This window comes from Arvicanthis niloticus, chromosome 12 (genome assembly GCF_011762505.2).
Source record: "Arvicanthis niloticus isolate mArvNil1 chromosome 12, mArvNil1.pat.X, whole genome shotgun sequence".
Taxonomy (NCBI): Eukaryota; Metazoa; Chordata; class Mammalia; order Rodentia; family Muridae; genus Arvicanthis; species Arvicanthis niloticus.
In genome coordinates this window covers 55748144-55770087 of record NC_047669.1, presented here as the reverse complement: position 1 = coordinate 55770087, position 21944 = coordinate 55748144, and the positions used below count along the sequence as shown (strand labels likewise).

The 21944-nt window shown below is 37.9% G+C and overlaps 1 protein-coding gene and 1 long non-coding RNA gene across 4 annotated transcripts in view; one reads left to right on the top strand and one right to left on the bottom strand.

Moving 5' to 3' along the window:
- Nucleotides 1-21944, bottom strand: part of Robo1 (roundabout guidance receptor 1) — a 305991-nt gene that overhangs the window by 145612 nt on the left and 138435 nt on the right. The gene's annotated exons all lie outside the window — the stretch shown is intronic.
- On the top strand, nt 7707-20175 carry LOC143434018 (uncharacterized). Its single transcript, XR_013103160.1, has 3 exons — nt 7707-7841; nt 18017-18135; nt 19665-20175. It is a non-coding gene; the product is annotated as an uncharacterized LOC143434018 (long non-coding RNA).

Below are 21944 nucleotides of genomic sequence, written 5' to 3'. Positions count from 1 at the left end.
GGAACAGAAGTTCACTGAGAAATTTCCCTCCTGACAGTCATATGGCTGTCCTCTTAACATTCTGTCCTCAGATTCTGCCATGTTTGGAAGGGGCCTCTTCCCATTTTGAACAGCACACTGAGAATCAGAATTCATTATCCAGAATACATATGATGTGTTACTTCTCATCAACGGTTTATTTCAACCAAAACCCAACTGAACAGGCTGTACAATAACAAGCATTTTAATTAAATATAGGCATTTTAATTAGAACTGGCTATCTTGGGAGAAAACAAAAGAAGGTAACATACAGTCATGAGATCAATTTTTCTCCCCAAAAGGGAATCTTATCAATGAAACTATGCAGAAAATAGAAAATTGTGTTGATGAGAAGAAACTAAAAGTGTAGCGTACCGGAGAAGAAAACAAGTTAGAGAGTATGTACTTAATGGTGTGCGTGTGTGCGCGTGCGTGTGCCACAGAAACCCTCCCCTCCCCCACCAAAATCCTTGCCAGAAATAGAAATTGAATAGGATTTCCTGCAGGTTATTTTGAATACATAGATATACTTTGGGAGCTGTATAGAAATGCACAGTGGTATCTAAACTTTTGTTTTCCTAACTTTTTGTTGGGAAGTGATAGAGGACAACAAGATTTAAATATCTCAAAATGTCCTTAAGTAAATGATCAAATTTTAGCTTTAAATAGTCTACATGCACAAGAAGATGGGACACTAAGTATGAGAACGAAAGGGATAGGCTGTGAACTAATACTCCATCCAGTGATGCTCCTTTTAAGCCCCCACCTTGTCATGTCATCATGACATCATGTGATGAGATTCTTTTCTAAAACATTACTTTCAAATATCAAATCTGTGCAGAGCTTTGAGTTTATAAAAATTGAGTTTATAAAAATTGTTCCTAAACCATGTTTACTTTATAATGTTGATATGGAATCTATCTATTGGTATTCTTCCATAATTATGTCATCTTCTACAAGTGGTTTTAATGCATGCCACTTTATTTTAGAATGATGCATTTTGCTTTGGTTAAGACTTGGGTTGATAGGCTGAAGGAGCACTCTTTTCTCAAAGGCCTGGAAGTTCTGAGATTTCAGAAGCACTGAATCTCCATTCTGGGAAAGTGGTATACTTTTTATTTAAGAATTATGTATTCCTAAAGTCATCTGGTGCTTGAAGATGCCTCATATCAGTTAGTCTTAGGGAAGTGATGAGCAAATCACTACAAACAAAAAGAGATGCTACTACCAGAATGAAAGTAACAGGTGATGATCAGTTCTTTTACATAAGGAACACAGAAGGAGCCTGCTAAGTTAACACATGTGAATGCTCCTGCAGTTGAGTTCTTCTCTGCTGCAGTACTGGGGACATGTTGTTCTTGGCCATTTTCCCCCCAAATTATGATGTAGTGGGGGAAAAAATTCTAAAACCTTTTTCATGTTAGGCAAAATCAACTTTCAGATGAGACTTACGTGTGATCTCTATTCCCATTTTGCAGAAGCCTGGACAACTTTGTGATGCTTCCCTGCCCTGTGCCTGAGGATACCCCGAGTCCTTATACAATGGGACCAATTCATGAAATCAAATAATAGGTTGGCTTGGCATGCTAGGCCAAAGTGAACATCTGTAACGCATTCCAGGGAAAAGTGGACATTCATAAGAATAGACTTTTAAATAGCTAAGCCCCAGCAGATTAGAAAGTCTGGGGTAACATAAAAATACGTAATATCGAAGGAAGAAAGCCAAGCGGATAACTCATGTCCTCTACATTAAAAATGTCAGTAACCTACTGGATCTGCGTGCATCTTACACGCTTGAATGTAAAGTGTGAGTGAAATTAATTTACTACTGAAAAATGCCTCACTTATGAGGCAGGCATTTATTGGCCTGTGACGCATATGAGCTAGAAAACGGAAGTGGCGCATTTCAGAATTACCAAGGCTTCTAGTAGAACCTTGTGACTGTGATAAAGTAGCCTCACAATGACTCAGTTATTCCTGCACGAAACGGGGTTTTACGCTCTATCTCGATAGGGTTATTATGAAAACTAATTATTTAATGTTTATACAGGACTTGCCATTTTTATGGGGCATTACATCTACAAAGAAGTATTGATATTAGTCACTGTGTAAGGAATTGCCAAATTTCTCAGCTGCCAGTCCAAATGTAGACGGGGGACAAAGAATGCCATTGACGAAGGCGTCTAAGTGCCAGAGTGAAAGTCACACTCAGGGATATCCTGGCAGGGTTAAAACAACACAGACGAGATGGGGATATCTGAGCTATGGGACCCTGATTAGAGCAAGACAGGCAGGCATTCTTTCTTTCTCTCATAAAAACCAACTTTATATTTAGTATCTTGCATTCAAAAAAATCCTTAAGCAAAAAAAAAAAAAAAAAAAAAAAAAACAAACAAACAAAACAAAAAAAAACAAAAAAAAAAAAACAACAACAAAACAAAACAAAAAACAAAAAAACACCTGCATTACTGCCTACCTCTAGCTGAAGGTCAGATCCAAGAGAACAATCCCTCCTTCCATATCACCACTGCTCCAAACAACGGATAAGTTACAGTGAAGCATCCATCCGTCAAGGTTTGCAGCACACTATGGGTGCACTGGATATTAGGTGTGAAATGGTGACAGCAACCTGCATGAGTCTTACTCTCATAAAGCTCTGAGATGAAGGAAAGTCAACTGACAATATTTAAGCGAATGTTATGGGAAATATGTCATGATAAATCAACAGTTAACAATTGTCTATTATAATAAATGAACCCACATATATTTATGTGTACAGATATACAATTACATATAGATTATTGTGCGTATCACATTATATGATATTTTGCATATATATTATTATTGTGCTACAAGGCAGGAAGGAAAGGGTAGGAAGCGTGTGGAAGATTTATGACAAACAGAAGTTGTAACGGAGGCAAAGCTGAGGAAGGAAGAGGAAAGCTGGAGGCTGAAAAATAAGCACGGATTGGCTCATGGAAGTCCACTGCAGGGAGAGGAAGTAATCTGTGAGGAAGAGGAAACCTGGCACTGTAAAGGAATTCTAGGAGACTTAGCCTAGTGCAGGAGTAATTAGCCAGTGCAGTTGGCTAAGATGGTGGCGATGTGGCATGAGTTTGGCAGAGAATGAGGGAGCCATTGTGCTGAGTGCACAGCAGCCTCCATAAGGAACTGGTTTCTATGCCGTAGGCCATAAGGACCCCGGAGACCCATACAGTAGTTTTGTGGTGTATCTATCATACTGAGATGCTCATTGCTGGCTGCTCTGTAAATGAACATGAGATGGAAATAAGATTAGAGAGGGACAAAGCAATTAAAAGGCTGTTGCATTAACTAGGGAAAAGGGCAGGGGCTTGCGTTCTTGGATTATTAGTATGTTCAGAGCAAGGGTGGGGCAAACAGGAGATGCATTTGTAGGTAAAAATGAAATTGACATCATGAGGGGTGGAGGTGGACAGAAAAAGATCCAAACTGATGCCCACACCTCTTGTGTAACTGAACATGCGCTTTTAAACATATAGGTGAGCATTCAGACAATGCCAACGTAAATGCTCCCACAGGAAAGAACAAGAACACAGGAAATGCTTTTTTGGTTGTTAAGGAAAGAGCATAGGGGTAACATATGTCCATTTCGTTGATTAAACTATTATATTTTCAAACGCTGTTCTTTATAACACAAGGTTGAATTTTACGAATGAGGACTGTATTACAATACTTCAAAACCCAATTATTAAGTGGTAATGCCCCTCAGTCAATTAAACTGTATTATTATTTTAAGATGGTCGGTTTTATCGTAATTTGAGGCATAACATATACTTTATCTGGCTTAAAGATGCACTTGAAAATCACTATTCAAAAACAATTACAACATCACAGGAATACCATCATACATACATCCATGGCACACATACCACGTGTTAAGCACTATTCAAGGGACTTTGCAAGTACTGATACACTGAGTGGTCACAGTAAACTAGGAGGCAGGCTTTGATCATTAAGAGCTAATACGATTTACGATTTATAGAAGGTTAATTTTCTGTAGCTTTCAGACAGCAGTATAGCGGGTAGCCAGTATGCATTACAAAAAATTGGAGATTTTTCTTAGTAACCACAAATTCAATATTTAGCAGTAATCTTGACTGGCCCTCTAGGAAATGTCCAGAACTGAGACTGTCTCCTTGTTGGTTGACAAACTCTACTCCTGTGTCTTTTCAAAATATACTCAGCTGAGGAAGTACTGTCAGTTTAAAATACTCTGTGAAGACATTCTTTTTCGCTCCTTCAGATAACCCCTTTCTGTAATCCTACACACACACACACACACACACACACACACACACACACGTGTGTGTGTGTATATATATATTATATATATTATATATGTTATGATATAATATATATATATATATATTATACTCACAAAGTCATGCAAGCTAAGCATAAACTACAAAGCCTCTACTCAAACCCCAAATCACAAACGAGGATACAGTGAGATAGTGAAGGGCTGAAGGATTTTTTTTATGAGTCATTAGACATGTACAACATTAGACCCCAGCAATAACTGTTTCCATGCTCTTTATTAAAAGGCTTACATATTTTACAAAGTGCCTGTAAAAGGCCATAATTTTCTCCAACTAGAATATCTGATGGGAAACAATGGCTGTCAAATTAAAAAGAACAAAGGAAGGAAGAAAGGAAGGAAGGAAGGAAGGAAGGAAGGAAGGAAGGAAGGAAGGAAAGAAAGAAAGAAAGAAAGAAAGTAAGAAAGAAAGAAGAGTATACTCATAGTTTATTTATTCCAAAATCCTAGAACTGCTAACATATTTCAAATGTTTCTAGTGAGTAAGGGCAGGAGTGCCTAGCAATGGTTACGGTCTCAAGGGAGAAAAATCCTCACAGTTTAAAATGATCTTGTTAAAACCGCCCTAGCAATTGTGAAGCACCAGAGAAAACAGCAATTGGATTTAAGAAAAAAAAAAAAAAAAAAAACCAACAAAAACCTTCACCAGTGTATCTTTGTGCAGCATAATTAAAGTTGCCAATTATAACATGTCTCCCAAGGAATATTTTCAATGATAGGAAAAACCCAAGTCTAAAAAAGCACACAGAGGGACACATCTTTCCAACAAAAAGGTCTTTAATTGGTGACAATCTGCCCTAAATCACTATTACCGTTTCTGAGCATAACGACTCTCAGATCTGTTCATCCCTTGGATCTTCCCCTATTGCAGGCTGTCCAAGGCTTCAGAATAACAATGGTGAGCACCTAACGGGGCTTTCAATTTCCAAGGTTCATAACAAGTGTGCAATTGTGTAGCTCTGAGAGCTGCTTTTCCTAACACTGGAGATCCCTTGGGGGAGAGCATTCAGTCTCTTGCTCTCTGGCTGACAGGGTTTAAGACTCCCCCACCAACCCCCCTGAGAGCTGCAAACACACTAATAAGCTCTGAGGTACAAGGTACAAGAAATTAAGTTAGCTGAAAGACATCATTTTATAAATCACCTCAATGATGCTAGCTTTATCAATAATTGTACTCTGAGTAATATACAATTTAGTCACCTTTAGGAAGTATTAGATGCAAAAGAAAAATAGCGAAAATGATAACAAAATAAAAATACGTAACAGTGTCAAAATGTCGCATGTTGGAACCCATTCTTGATTGTTGACTGCAGGAATCCAATTTTTTTTTTCTTTTTGGTCATCACATATTGGAAATACAATGCCTACAATCCAGGGAAAGTTCAAGCTGCACAATGGGCAATCCGCAACCACTCCTTACCAGAAGCTCAGTGAGAGGTAAGTGTACTGATGGCAAAGCACACTTAGGAAACAACCAGGAGCCAGTGCACGCCTTGGAGTCCTGCTCAGCTTGTGAGACAGTGACAACACACTGTGGCATGGTCTTGAAGACACCTGCCTCACACCGAAAGAGAGATACCTGACTATATCTTGATGCCTTAAAAATTCAGCTCCACCTGTAGCCCAAAATTTGGGCAAAAGAAGATGTACCAGAAACCCAGGCTGCTTGACCAAAGATGCTCGTGATGCCCCTCTTCCTGGACAGCTTGGCATACGGACTTCTTGATGCTTCCAAAGCCTTAGACGAGCTAGTATGACAGTTACCACGATTAAGTGATCAAGACAAATATAAAACACCTCAAACCTAGAAACTTCCCCAAGGATGGATTCAAATGCAACAGAGGAACAAATAAACATGGCTCACAAAAAAATTAAAAAGACAGAGGAAGAAAAAAAAAAGATAGACATAAACCTGCTCAAAGTTGTTCTTCATAAGATCTGGTCTGTAATATAGGCACTACATTAAAATAAATAAATGAAGCTAGGGCTAAAGAGACGGCCAGTTTGAAACGTGTTTGCTATGCAAGTAAGAAGACCTAAGTTCTGATCCCCAGTACTCACTTAAAAGCCACGTGAGTATAGCAGTGTATCTCTGTCACCCCAGCACTGCAGAAACTGAAACAGGCAGACACCCAGCACTCCCCAGCTACCTAATCCGGTGGGCTCCAGGGTCAGAGAGAGATTTTGATGCAAAGAGTAAGTAGGAGAACAACTGAGCAAGACATCTATATGGACCTGAAGCCTCTAAGCAGATGCATACAACCACAGACGTTCAAACACACACACACACACACACACACACACACACACACACACACACACACACACACACTCCCCAAACCATCTGAGTTCTGTGATCCTTTCAAACAAGTCCACTGAACCACTGTGATTCAGGATTCACCTCACCATTTAGCTATGGACTTGTCGCTTTGTGTCTCTAGGTTTACCTCCAAATATTTGACCAACTGTAGAGTGAAAATATATTTAAATTGTACTCAATTTAAAAGTTTTAAATTCATTCATTCATTCATTCATTCACTCACTCACTTAACATCCTGATTGCTGCCCCCTCTCTGGGTGCTTCCCCTCCCATGGTTCCTCCCTTCCATAAATCTAATTTTGAAATTTATAGTTTGAAAGTTGTACCAAATATGTATAGTCGTTTTCATGTTACTGCCAAACAACAGAGTATAAACAATTTACATAGCACTACAAAAGGTATTAGAAGAAATCTAGAGAAGGTGTAAAATACACTGCAGGACTGTGTAGATGATATGCAAATACAGCACCATAATATCAAGGCATTTAAGCATCTTTAGAGGCTAGTGTGTGTGTGTGTGTGTGTGTGTGTGTGTGTGTGTCCCTGACACCAACATTTCTGGTAGACACTGAGAACCCACTGTATACATATGTAATCTCTTTAATTTGTAAATTTTACCCTTTTATCTTTCTAATCTAGTTCTCCTGCCCTGTGTTCCCATCCATTGTTATTCCCCTGTACTATGTGTGTATACAGAAAGGATCAATCAATTGATTGGTCCTCCTCAGTCAGTCTTCTGGAAGACCAAGAAACTGTGGAACTTGTCCTATGCTTGCTACCCACAAACTTTGATCACCTCTGAAAGTGCGTCACTGAAAGATCTAGACGTATAAATGACTTTTCGTTATGGGGTGGAAGACATGGAAATGCAAAGGTCATGACGCAAGAAATAATTTGACAGCACGAATATTCTCAGAGAGCCACATGAACACAGATAAAGCTAACAACCTAGAACATATAAACCACCTTTGAAAGGACTGACCTTTGAAATCTATGGGGATCAAACTACCCTCCTCCCCCTGTAATCTAGTCACATGCTTTCCTGGCAGCCCCTCGCCAGCACAACAGAAACCAAAACTGCACAGCCTGGCCAAGACAGGATCTCACAAATGAGTAACAAATATCTTCTCGCAACAAAATTTGGTAAGATCTCACAAGTTTAAGCTGCTGTTTCTAGGGGTTATAGTCTTCATCACACAATTCCAAGGAAAATAACTCTGGTCAACTGCTAATACCGTTATTGAGTTTGCTAAATAGAATTATCTGCCAGTGGTCTTTAAATCAAACAGTCTTACAGGATCAATCAAGGAAAGGGGAATGTGACAAACCGGGACTAAGCCAAATGGATAAAGGTGACCTGTGCCTCTCTGGAGAGTGGAAAGCCTCTGCTCATTGGGAAGAACAAATGTTCAGGACACCAGGTTAACAGACAGGCTTTTGAAAATATTCTATGAGCCATGTAAAGAACTATAAAACCATTAGCAACTTGAGGTGCAGAAACAATACAAAGGAAGCTATGAGCTTCACTCTTCTGGGGGATCATTGTGGATTAGTCTCCCCTTTGGCAGACCCCAGTTGGGGTGGCAACATCTTTTGTAAATTTAACAAATGTAGATGGTTTTAGTTTTCAAGTAGCAGCTGTGACTTTCTTGACAATTAAAGAAAAAGCCTTTGATTTTCTAAGCTTTGAAAGACAGTTCTGTTTCTATTGTAGTCTTTGACAGTATTCAATAATGTTTAATTATCATAAAATTTTGTCTCTGTTTTCAATATGTTGATACAAGTATTTTATGAGCAGTTCATTTGCTTTTTTGACTCATATGTAATAAGTTCCCTTTCAACATCAGCAAATCTTTCACAGACAATAAAAATGAAAAAAAAATCATTTTACAGATCGCCTTATTAACTAATAGATGAAAATATAGAACTGGCTTTTTGATTGTACCTAATTTTCTTAGAGTAATTTGTATATAGTTAGAAAAGGAAACATATTAGTAACACCATATTTGAAATATTCACTAAGGTTTCAATTCTAAAACCAAGTTGATAGCTTTCTATGGACATAATTTTCACTTTGAACACTTCAAGAGTTTTGAAGTAAACATGATATCAAGGTTAATTTGATGTACCTACCATCATAAAGTAAACTGAATCATAACAAGCCCAACTACCTTAAAGATAAATAAGAATAGAATCATGAGGTTTTTTTGAAACATGACAATTTCTATTATTCTATTCTATAATTTCTATATTTTATTATTAATTAATAATGATGCAATAAAGTATGTATCTGGTAAAGTAATTATGAAACATTTTCTCTACATCTAAATAGGCTTTCTTGACCCTTTAATAGATCTCTCAAGAAACTAAATGAATGCCCTGATTTAAATGCATGTGTCAGGTGTGGTGGTGCAGGCCTTTAATCCCAGCACTCAGGAGGCAGATACAGGCAGATGTGTGAGTTCAATTCCATTCAGAGCTTCAAAGAGCCAAAATAAATTAATAAATGAAGAATAAATGAATAAATGAATGACTGTTTTTAGTTGATAGTGATTATTGATGAGGACATAACAATCCTGGCTTATAGCCACATGGAGAAATCCCATGGTCTTAATGATGAGCAAAAAGTTGAGCCATATGAAAGATTATGTTTTTTGTTTTGTTTATTTTTTAAGGCATGGTTAAAAAACAGAATGCCTTTTGACCCAAACACCAAAAGCCAGGAAAAAATAAAATTGAAGCCACATTGTTGTTCCCACTTCAATTCTATTTCAATGTGTTACTTGTGCCTGTGGACTAGTGTTCACTACATTGTAATTAACGAGAAGAGCATGTGGATATTCAAAGGGACGATGAAGGACATAATCCATTAACACAACAATGGCTCCAAGCAAAGGCGATTCTAGCATCTCTTCAATTGTGTATCTTATTTTGTGTTTACAGGTCAGAGAGAAATAACATGACATGGTTCATGTATATTTGAACCACGAAGTCCTTTTAAATTCCCCAAATAATAAAAGCTAATGAGCTACTTCATATAAGAAAAATTGGTAATGATAAATTTTAAGGATGAAAAGGTGAACATTTTTAAAATAGACCATTTCATGGTCCCTTCTAACAAAATAACTTGTGCAGCTTCTTCATTAAAATTCCATACATGACACCATTTTAAGAGAAGCATCACATGTTACATTTTTGCTGATAAAATTAAAACAAGGGTATATCAAAGCATCATGAATAATAAACTGAAGACCACTACCAATATTTATACAAGATTCCAGAACTGGAGAAAGGATGTTGCCAACAGTAACTCATGTGGAGCAACCTAGCCGAGCACGTTAGCACGTGACAAAGAACACTCGAGGCATATAGGTATATTACTTCAAAACATATAAATAATTGGAACGCTCTAAGCCCATGGTGGTGTTACCCAGAGAGTTGTTGAGTAAAAGCACATTGCTGTCACTAACAGGAATAATGGCAGGCTGCTGGGAAGAGTGACAATTTAAGCAGTCCCTCGGACCCCACAGGCTGCTGACACAGAGTATTAGCCGCAAACTAGCACTTAGACAAAATCAGAGATGTAAGAAATCCTAAATTACTATGTAGCTCCCCGTTGGTTCTCTAATGGTTTGCAAATGAACTAGTGAACACATTTATAGCGGCTTTAGAAGGCTTCTTCACTGACAGGCTGCTTGAATGTTTTAATCCTTGAACACTCCTAGCAAGTGAATCATTTAGGTACGAGGCACTTTACCGTCTGTATTTAACTTAATCTTATCACATCTTAGTCTTCCAGATTATATTCAATATTGGAATAGATTTTGAAGCTCCTGTGAATTTTAGCTGGCTATGCTTACCGTACTTCATCACCAATCTCCATAATACATGTGCAGAAGAAGACCTAATATGAAATTTATCTTCTTCCTAACACAGCAACCTCACTGTTTGGTATTATTTATTCACTATTTACCTTAATCCTGTAACTGACATTCAAGGTCTTATTATAAAAAAAAAACCTAAATCACAGTCCCCATCTTTGATTCTGCTTATCACGAAACTACATTCAGTCCACAAGAACAATCCAGCTAACCCTCCACCTCTACCTGACCTGCACCCACTGCATTTTCCAGCATGTTGCTCAACCCTAACCCTAGCCTTAAAGTCAGGCAGTCTCTATATAAGAAAATGTAAATCGCCATGGAGAATGTGAGCCCTCTAATTGGATAAGGTTACTCTGCAAAATAGAATTTCATGGAGGAGAAAGGGAAGAGATGTTGCTATGACCTAAAGGATGTTATTGCAGTTAGAATAAAATGGAAGCTGTGGTGCGGATTTCCAATAGATACTTGTGTGTTTTTTTAGGCGAGGCAAACTTTTACGTAAATGTATAAATGTTTGAGAATGACAGCTCAGGAAGAAGTGGTGACTCACCTTAACAGTTGAACAGGTTTTAAAACAATTTGATGGTATATCCTCCCAAACGTGTGTGTGTGTGTGTGTGTGTGTGTGTTTGAGAGAGAGAGAGACAGAGACAGAGAGAGAGATGTTCTATGTTGACATGTTCTAAAGTATAAAAGTTTATAGGCGAGGTAAAACATAAATAAATACATCTATACTATATGACCTTATTTTCTATATTTGTCATCATGAATCCTAGGTTTCAAGTAAAAAGTTCTTTAATGTGCTTAGTCCCTTTTAGTCCAAGTATTCGTTTTACAGAAGGAAAAAGCAAGTTTCAGAAATCAAAATCATAGGTTTAATGCTAGAGTAACTGAAATACTTTGGGGGGGGGTTCACTGGCCTCTAATTAGATTATCTTTGGTCAGTAACAACTTGAACAGATTCCAAAGATAACTCAAATCTTTACAATCTAAAATGGCTCAACAAATCATTGAGAGACATTTCAAGTGTTTAGAGACTCTGAAGGAGGCACCTCATGAAAAAGCCCCTGGCAGACACGATTAAGGTGGTTCGCTGGAGGATTGCTTACACCATCCATGGCTGTCCCCATCAGATCAGCCTCAGAAAGTTAATACTTAGAAGCAATTATATTAATCTAGTGAGGTATAGTACAGTGTGAGGCAGTAATCACAAGAGGAAATCAGCTAACCATCCCCTAAGAGCCCCGTCCATTCGCTACCGCATTTGTTGGCTTACGTTCCTTTCTGAACATCTTTTCAGCGTAGGAATTCAGCTCTCAGGCTCGTGAATTCACGTTGAAGACAATGTCATCATAATCTCTACCTGTCACAGAGATATAAGGCCTGTGATGATCAAATAATGGCTCACTCTGTCATCATGACAGCTTTAAAAATGACAGCTCATGGAGAACTGACTACTTACTTTAAAAAGAAAAGCTGCAAAGTTAATTTGATGGGTTATGTGACTTAAAAAAAAAAAGAAAAAAACATAAAAGACTGTATGGGGAAGGTACAGCCTTAATGTTAATTCAAACTGAAGCACCTCAAAAAATCCATGTACATTGTAGACTGTTTTATTTTTGAGACAGGGTCTCTGTGTCAAGTTGGCCTCAAACTCTGTATGTAGCTCAGGCATCTGGTTTATGTGATACAGGGACTGGACCCAGGGCCTTGTCCATGTTAGGCAACCAGATTACATCTTTAATTATGTTTCACATATTTTTTTCAAATGTTTATTTTGAAAGTCTAAAAGACTTGCAGCTTATTTTTGTAACTGGTTTCTGTAATTAATTGCGAGAGTATATAGACCATGGCAGAGTGCTCACAGGGGATGTAAGGCCTTGAGTTTAGTCTCCAGCATTGAAATAAAAAAACAAAACAGACAAAAACTATAGCTCATGTTTAAAGAGAGCGTCCCATTAATTGCTACGAGATACAGACGTCCCTTCCAAGGTGTACTTATAAAGAACATGAGGTGACTTTACTGATGTACACCCTAAGTCTTACAGAAACTCAAATATTATTCGACACATGGTCAAATAGCTTAAAATTAGATGTGGATAAAACAACAGGCTAATGTTCAAAGATGAGTTCCTATGTAAGTCAAACTTCACAAGGATGTAAAATGTTATTTAAATTTCATTTTAATTAAATTTTACTAGTAGCAGAAAAATTTATTTTTATAAAGCATTTCAGTTCTCTATATAATAATAATCACTTTTTTTATTAAGACATTATCTTGAACAGAATATTGTCTGTCAACAGAAAAAGAAAATTCATTGTGATTTTTTTTTTTTTTTGTAAAGGAAAAGTGTAAGGAAATATCTAATACAGAATAAGAAAACTGTGCTTTTTGGTTACTGTAGTAGGTACTAATAGAAAGCCAGTAGCATAGTAATGGGGAAGCCATTCAGAATGTGAGATGAATGTTTAAGGGAACATGGGAGGGGCTTACTTTATCACAGAGGGCAGAGCTGGCTAAGCAGATGGTACTCAGGATTTCTCAATGAGCCCAGCATCTGTGTGTACAAGTTGCATAAATGCCAATTAAAAATGTGTCCGAGTAAATTTACATCCCTTGCTGATAGAAAGCAAGCCAATCTTGCTGGCTCAGGATCAAGGTTAAACTTAACCATCTGCTGAACTTGCAGCAAGTTGCTTTCGGATTGTCCAGAAATTGCCTGAGAAATAATAAAAACAGGACCCCTATTGATTTGTATTTATTTACATTCATAAGTCATTTCTAAAGCCTTGGGCTAGAGCTCAAAGGGGGAAAAAGTTACTATTTATATGACTTGGCCAAGTATATTTTGAGCCTCACTTCTAACAAACAGCTCTTTGATTAAAGCGCGTGCTTGAATAAATTTCCCTAACCTCCTTGCGACTCCCTAGTTGAGGTAATTTTGTTTAACACTTATCCCTTCCAAAGGATCTTGAACAAAAGAAAGAGGCACGCAATAGCAACTCTGTCACTTTCAAAGGGAGAAAGGGCTATGCACCTTGGCTTGACAGGCAACCATGAAATCATTAGTGGTAATTTTTCTTGAAGTGCAATAAACAAAAGTGGTAGTCACTGGGATCTCTCTTCTGGGGTACACTTTTACCATCCCCCTCCTAGTCCCAGTTCATTTGCACCTACACGAAGATTGGCTGGGTCTGTTTAGGCTCTTGATTTTGAATTTCAAACTTCCTATAAATTAAAATGTTACCCTGTTAGTGAAATAACTAAAGGAGAATTATACAGGCATGAATATATGGTCAAAGACGAGGCAATAAAATATTTGAGACAACATTTTAATTGACAAAATAAATAAATAAATAAACAAATAAATAAATTGTTGCAAGATGGCTTCCCTCAACTCTATGTTAATTAGATTTTGTGCCAAGGATGTGAAAATCAGTTTTCTATATGTAGGTTTATGTTGAGCACTGAATTTCACTTCATTCTTTCTGAAACTGAAGAGTTTTCAGTATTGGACAAATGTAGGACGTATTGTCTGGGAAGTATTGCGTCATTTGCTTATTATTTGCAGGAATCGGAATTCTACTCTAGGTCTATGTGATATCAAATCTGGTTTCATCAGAAGACTACTGTGACCTTTGAAACAAAGATATTGTATATTCTATCAGGTATTTCCAAAGGACAGGATACATCACAGAACTCTACGAGAATTTCCCAACGAAACTGATCATTAATATTTAATAATCAGTGCTTATGTGTCTAGCAGGTGTGTTCTGAAATCTAATACTTGGAATGCTAGGGTCTCGGTTAACAACTTGGCATATATTCTCATCACTTCTTATCAGAGCCATATGAGTTTTAATGGGTGGAAAGTAGACCATTATAGAGGACGGAACGCCAGGGTGTACTCACATCAATGTAATCAAAAAACAAAACAAAAAACAGAACAGAACAAAACAAAACAACAACAAAAACAATATTCTTGTCCATTATATCCAAGTAACATCACATATGTACTATACTTATAAAACAGTTCTTTCTTGAAAAAAGTGCTTACAAGATAATTTTGGTTAAAAAAAACTGTTATTTGAAAGTTATGAAAAAATCAACACTATGAATCATTTCAGATTTTTCTTTTGCATGTACCATGTATTTCTAGAATAAACTGGTCAAATGTTACCTCAAATATTAATAGCCTATAATTTTTTATTGATGGCTTTGGATAGAAAAGAAAGAAAACTGCATTATGCAAGGTGGGCTCGCTCTACACTAGACATGCTAGGCGACACACAACGCGTATTATTCCTTCCCTCACTCCCCTTACCCATAGCAAACTGTTTCTGGCACAGAGCATGTGCAGACACACTGCTGTCTCCATGTTTGCCAGTGTTGTTGTTGGATGGCGGTGACATCGCAGGGTCCTTCCTCTACGTGTCTCCTATACGTTTCTGTGTTCTATTTCTGTCTGGATAGCTTAGGTCAGTCAGTACTTCTTACATACATAGTAAGGAATGCAGTAGCAATTTTTCAAGCAATAAGATGATGTCCTATAGGTGTTCAAGCAATTCTTGGAGGCAGGCTCATTTGGTGGTCATTTTCAAATGTGAGAATTTCCCTAGGAATAACAGTTACAATGTAACAGACAGGCACAAGACAACATGCACCTGACTCTGCAGTGTAGGCACTGGCAGTTGTCCATGCCCTGAGCCATTAGTTGGGCACTAATGCTACACCTGGACACAACTGTGACAACCTAAAATCATTTGCCCATTTGAACATTCCCACAGCCTTCAATGTTTGCATGCATTGTGCTTCTATCAGCAAGACTTAACCTGGAAGATCTCTTTCAATGCTTTCTTCTTTATGGAAACAAAAAAAAATATTTGTGAAGACAGTTTTCAATAAAAATTAAATCAGTCTTTTGGAAACTTCCTAAAACTTAAATTTTACTTATAACTTAAAGACGTGGAGTTGTTCAATTTTGTGTGGAATCTAATTCTCAGTAAACTATGAACTTCCGATAATGTGTGTCATATATTTTGAAGGAATGCATTATCTGTATATAATCCTTAGTATAAATGGCCAATTTGTATCCATCACAAAACAAAGGTGATTAGCTGAGAGACCAGCGCATAAAATTATGGCCAGCGTAATAGTAGGTTTTCCAGTAAATTACCCAGATGAACACAGACCTTGACCAATTACATCCCCAGCAGCTCATGTGAGCAATTCCCAGGAGGGGTAAACGGCAGCATTTAACACAAATACAGATGTTGATTTTTCAGATGACTAAGCAAGACTGGGAATGATAAATTTTGGTTCCATGCTGAATGCTACTACACATGCATCCTGCGTCCTTAGTAGCCATATCCGTGAAAGGAAACAAAGTCAGGCTGCATAGAGTCCAAGCACTTACTAAAAAATTACAGTTACTTATTGCGACAGCACTTCTTCACTCAATGTCCAATGATTTAGTCTCTCCTCTGCACAAAGAGGCAAAGTCCAAGGGAAAAAAAAAGCAATGGCACATGCCTGCAAGTACGTCCTGAGAAGAAGAAAATCCATACAAAGGGCCCCACTTTAAAGGATTTAGAAATTTTCTTTCTAGCAAGCTTGCCTTGAGCTCTGGTCCTATATGAGGCTCTTAATCTTACTTTTGTCTCTGGACGAAGTTCTGCTCTGTTGGTAAGAGCACTATTATTATCTGGGAACTATTTCTGGCCTTCGATTAAAAGGTATATTTTTCTTGGTTGCCTCCACTATTGATTTAAACAGTTCATGATAATGCCTCAGATAGGCACTGTGCATGCCCATGCAGCTCCTACACTGAGGCCTCACAGGAGGAGGCAAGAACACTGCACTGCCCTTCTTCAAATGCTCCACTTATGCCCCTGCATACCGTGTTCAATGTAAAGACTCTCATGGAGTCAGAGTCTGCTTGTTGTGGTCCACAGCATCTATTTACTATGTTATAGCTTTTTCCTTTAACTGATTCTTTTCCTTGGTCAGCCATTGCTCCCAAGGAAGCTTTTTGTGTGTAGCAGAGAGAACTGGGCAGAGCAAATACTCAGTAGATATTATATGTTGGATGACAGAACAAGGGAGCCTTGAATTCCTTGTGAAAAATTATTTAAAGGAGTTTTCAAAATAATTGGTCTTTGGATTTTAATATGAGTTTAAAAACATCAAGCAAGGCCATGGTTACTTCCATCTGTCTGTCTGTCTGTCTGTCTATATTCACATGCAGCTAGGAGTGTGAATGCATGTGTATCCTAGGGATGGGAACAAAGGACAAACACAAGCATTTGTCCTCAGGAAGTTCTGCTTTTTTTTTTTTTTTTTTTTTTTTTTTTTTTTTTTTTTTTTTTTTTTTTTTTGGTAAGATGGCTCTCCAACTTGACCTTACAGATTTGGTAAGCAAGGCTGGCCCAGGAGCTCCAGAAATCTGCCACCCAAGTGTTAAAAATGCTACTTTACCTGTCCTTTTGCTTTATAGGGAAGTGACTTGCCCACTGAGATATCACCTCAGCACAAAGGAAACATTATGCTTGCAATAAAAAGTGCTAACCTCATGTCACTGATATGGTTCTATGTATATTAATTTGGATAATTGTGAATTACATCTAAAGAGAGCCATTTTTAAGAACAAAGAAGATAGAGTTATTGTCTGGGAGAAAACTTCACTTCTACCACTTATATTGAACAGGAGTTTGGTCAAGTTACTTAGTCTGCTTCTGTCCTTGGGCTTATACATTGAAAGGTTATAAACAGGGATTAATAAACACTTTATCAGAGAACTTCTGTAAGGATTTAAAAGTGACTAAATTTAAAACAGTCCTTGGCACACCAAATTCTAGGTGGAAATATTAGCTCCTGTGGTAAATATTAAGTAATTGCTTGTAATTCTTAACAGGTAAATAGTATTATATGATACCTTTAGAATCATTATGATACTGATTGCATTGGTTACATGGAACTGAATACAAAGAGATTGGTATTTTTTGTTGGTGGTGGTGGTGGTAGACAATAAAGTTGGTGCCTCTTCATGGTAAACTGAGGGGGAAACCTCTTAACAACGTGCAAATACAACTATAGGAGAGATACATAGTGGAGCATTTATCTTTCAGTAGTAATTAATATTGCATCAATCTCATCATAATATAATGGGTTACTCTAATTGACTCTACACAAAAACATTAGTTCTAGAAGGCCAGAATGGAAACTCCACAGGAAGTAAACAAAAATGTCAATTTGAGGAGGATTTGAAATGAGACACCAAAGACCCTGAGTGAGAATTCAACACATACTTGTTATCCAATTTTCTACAGAATTTATGCACAATAAATCTTATCCGGTGCCATACTGCTTTGTTACTCCTATACGTATGAAAATTGGTATCTTTTGTGCCAACATTTTTTTGCATTTGTTTGCAGGGGGCAAACCACTAAACAAACTCACATCATATACTTCAGGTGTAAGGTCTCTAATCTGAAAGTCCAACATGAGAAATGCTCTATTACGTGAAATTTTTGGTGCTGCCATGACAGTACAGGTAAATACTCCCAGAACTCACACAGTACACCTGGTAGCAGTTAAAATGGACGCACGAAGTATAGTTTATTCGTCATATGCAAGGGAAAAAGCCTTGTAGCTTCCTGTGGTAGTTAATATTGATTGTCAACTTGACAAGATCTAATGTCTAGAAGACCAGTCTCTGGGCAAGCCTGTGAAGATGTTGAGTGATCTCTACGGAGGTGAGCCAATGATCTGGGGTCCTGGGCTGAGTAAATGGGAGACAGCAAGCACCCATTGCTCTCTACTCTCTGGCAACAGAAGCAATGTTCCTAGCTGCCTCACCTTCTCCATAATGGAAGACTGTGCTGTTCAATGTGAGCCAAATATATGTCCCCCTCCCCTTAAATTATTTTTCTCAGGTATTCTCTTATAGAAAGAGAACTAACCCTTCCTTAGTTATCCTATATCGTTTTGCACATGCTCAGATTCTCCACCCAAGCACACACCCAAAGTGTTAGACACTGGAGTGTGCAGTCTGTGTGCACCAAGGGCCCACTCTTCACTGTTTTATTATTTTGCTTGTCTGTTTTATTCTTCTATATGGAATAAGATACTCTATGTTGTTTCTATTGCTTTGCAGTTTCTAAATGTGTTCTGATGATTCTACTGTGCTGCCTGCTTACCTTTGTTACAATATTATATTCTATTCACACGTTATTCATTTCTGTTGCGCAATTATGATGAACATAAAACGGTTGCATGATAGTAATATACACTGAACTAACAAACATTCTGTTGTCTATATCATGTGATCGTGTGGGTGGCTGAGACAGTGACACTTTTGTTTTATAATGTCCCATGTGCAAAAACTTTGTGCACAAAATCATGAAACTAATCAACTCAACTTTACCTTATTTACATAAGGTATATATGAACATAAAGCAATTTCTTACTTGAACTTTCAGGAAATCACCATGTGTATATAAAATCTTTTAAAAACTTGGAACAAGTGATAATAATGAGAAATTGTTTTCTCTGTGGTTCTAAAGTAACAAACCACTCTTCTCTTCTTTTTTTCTGTACTCAGTATAGAACCCGCTCTTTTAATCCCTTAAAGTGGTTCTTATCCCCTGCTGCACACAAAAACCTCTTAGTGACACACACACACAAAATTTAGATTTCTGGGTCTTCTGGGAGAGATTTAGAAATGATTGTTCTGGAATGTAGCCTGGTGATTCCAGCAAAGGCCGAGAGCTACTGTTTTAAACTCATAATATCTGAAGGCAAGAAGCAACACTTGAGAATTCAAGAACATAATCCATGTGTAAAGAAGATACAGAAAATGTCTTATATGTATTTCCGGAAAATTTTAAATATTGTCTTACGTAATTATATTTGTATGAATTCTTATGTGAACATGAGCATAAGGGCCCAAGTAAGATATGACTTTTCTTATCATCATCATCAATATCATCACAATCATCATTATTATTAATTGTGAATGTTTTAAAACACACATGTATTCATTCACATGATGTTGGCATATTGTCTTTCTTTTTTTCTCAGAGAATAAAACCTTTCGTCTTGGAGGGAAACTTTGGCTAGATAAAACAATGAAGATATCCCAAGGGAAGAAGAAATAATTCAGAGAAGCTCCTTAAAACAGGAAGTAAACAAAACAAGTTAGCTTCAGGAAGTCCCTGAAACTGACCAGATTCACTAGGTCCTTCCCACCAAGAGAGTAGAAACAGTAAAAACTGCTGATAAGAAGATCTTCAGAGAACCACAGTCACCTGAAAGAAGCAGAGAATAACCAAGCACCCTGGAGGAAGAAGAGACCAGTAAACTACTAAGAATGAAGAAAAAAATGAATAAAAGTGAGTTGAGCTTCCTGGAAAAGGTTCAGACCACCTGGACACTTCCCAACATGTATAACTATCTGCATGATAACAGTATGCTCCAGGTTTCGAGCTCATCTATGTTGAGGTGTGCTTTGGTGATTCCACTGCCTTTGATTCATGTCTGCTCCTTTACTCATATTCCTGCAATGAAGCTCAATAAAACCCATTTTTTTTTTCATCAAGCTGGACTTTGGTGATATCCATATTTTTTTGTTAGCAGTTCCCTATCGAAGGCGAGTAGAGAGATACTGTGAGTATGTGGCAGTCAGAGGAATACTTGTGGGGTTGGTTCTTTCTTACCACCTTCTATAAATTAATTAATCCGGGGATTGATTTCAGGTTTCCAGGATTACACAGCAAGAGCCTTTGCCCTAAACTAAGAAAGTGTTCCCTCAGTGCCAGGACACATAGGCCAGTGCAACTATGCTCCAAGGAGACCAGGATAATCTATCCGAAGATCACAGCTTAACTGTGTTGTCTACATAGTACTGGCTGGTGGACATGAATGATAGAAGATTTAGGGGTTATGAAGTCTTGCATCATGGTTTCAGAGAGCCTATAAAGCCAGGCAACAGAATGGGCAGCTTTGCAAGCAATTGCTAAAAGACTACTGTGTGAAGATAGGGAAGTTTTTGTTTCATTGAAGACATCAGAATGTTAGAAATTCCACAGCCATGGGATGCCTTCTGAAGAAAGCTAACTGCATGATGTGGAATTGGTCTAAGGCAGTGGGGGAGTTGCCGGCGATGGCAAAGCAACAGGGGTATAGCTTATCAAGCCCTTTGAAGGCCAAATAATTCCATCATGAGTCCTAGACACCAGATATGGCACTAGGGTATTTGGTGTCTCCTCTGGTAGGTTTCAGTCTTGCTTCATTCAGGTATTTTCTTGCTGTATTCACATTTATTTCTTTGAGAGTGGTAATGTTTATTCAGTGCCATTTGTAGATTGCAAGTTTGGAAGTATGTAACTCAGATGAGACTGTGCACTTACTTAACTCTTCATAGGTGTTGAAACCTTGAAAGACTGGGACCACTAAAGGTGTTCTGATGCACTGTGCATCTTGTGATAAGTGGAGAGGTTATGGCCTATGTCAGGTGTCAAGTTGACAGCGGAGGAGTTGTGGTAGTTAATCTTGACTACCAACTTAGCAGGACTTATAATCACCAGTGAAGGTCTTGGTCCTTATGATTTTTATTATGATATTATTTACTTCTAATTTTGTCATCTACTATCATTTTATAAACGTCCAGTATAAATCTTAGAAACCCCCTGTAGTATGTTAAACATCACATAGTTAAGAAGTGAAAAAGTTTTCTGAGTTTGAGGCCAGCCTGGTCTATAGAGTAGGTTCCAGGACAGCCAGGACTACACAGAGAAACCCTTTCTCAAAAACAAAACAAAACAGTGAAAAAGTTATCTGTAATTCCCAGCTGGACACACCTAAAACAGAGATGCTCTTTTATTCACTTTTAACTAACATATAAATAGTTAGGTTTTGTTATGGCACCCTTCAAATGTCCTTTTCTTTGGTCTTCTCTGTTCCTCTCCTCATCTCATGCCTATTCCCCTGTGCCCCTGCTTGCCTCCTTATACCTCTTAGAATTCTTTTTTTTTTTTTTTTTAGTTATTGGATATTTTATGTTTTTACATTTCAAATGTTATCCTTTTCCCCGGTTTCTTCTCCAGAACCCCCCCCAGTCTATTCCCCTCCCCCTGCTTCTATAAGGGTGCTCCCCCTGTCACCTACCCACTCCCACCTTACTGCCCTGGCATTCTCCTACATTGGGGAATTGAGCCTTCACAGGACCTAGGGCCTATCCTCCTAGTGATGCCAGACAATGCCATCCTCTGCTACATATTCGGCTGGAGCCATGGGTCCCTCCATGTGTACTCCTTAGTTATACCTGATAATTCTGTTTCCCTCTCTATCCCTTTGCTAATC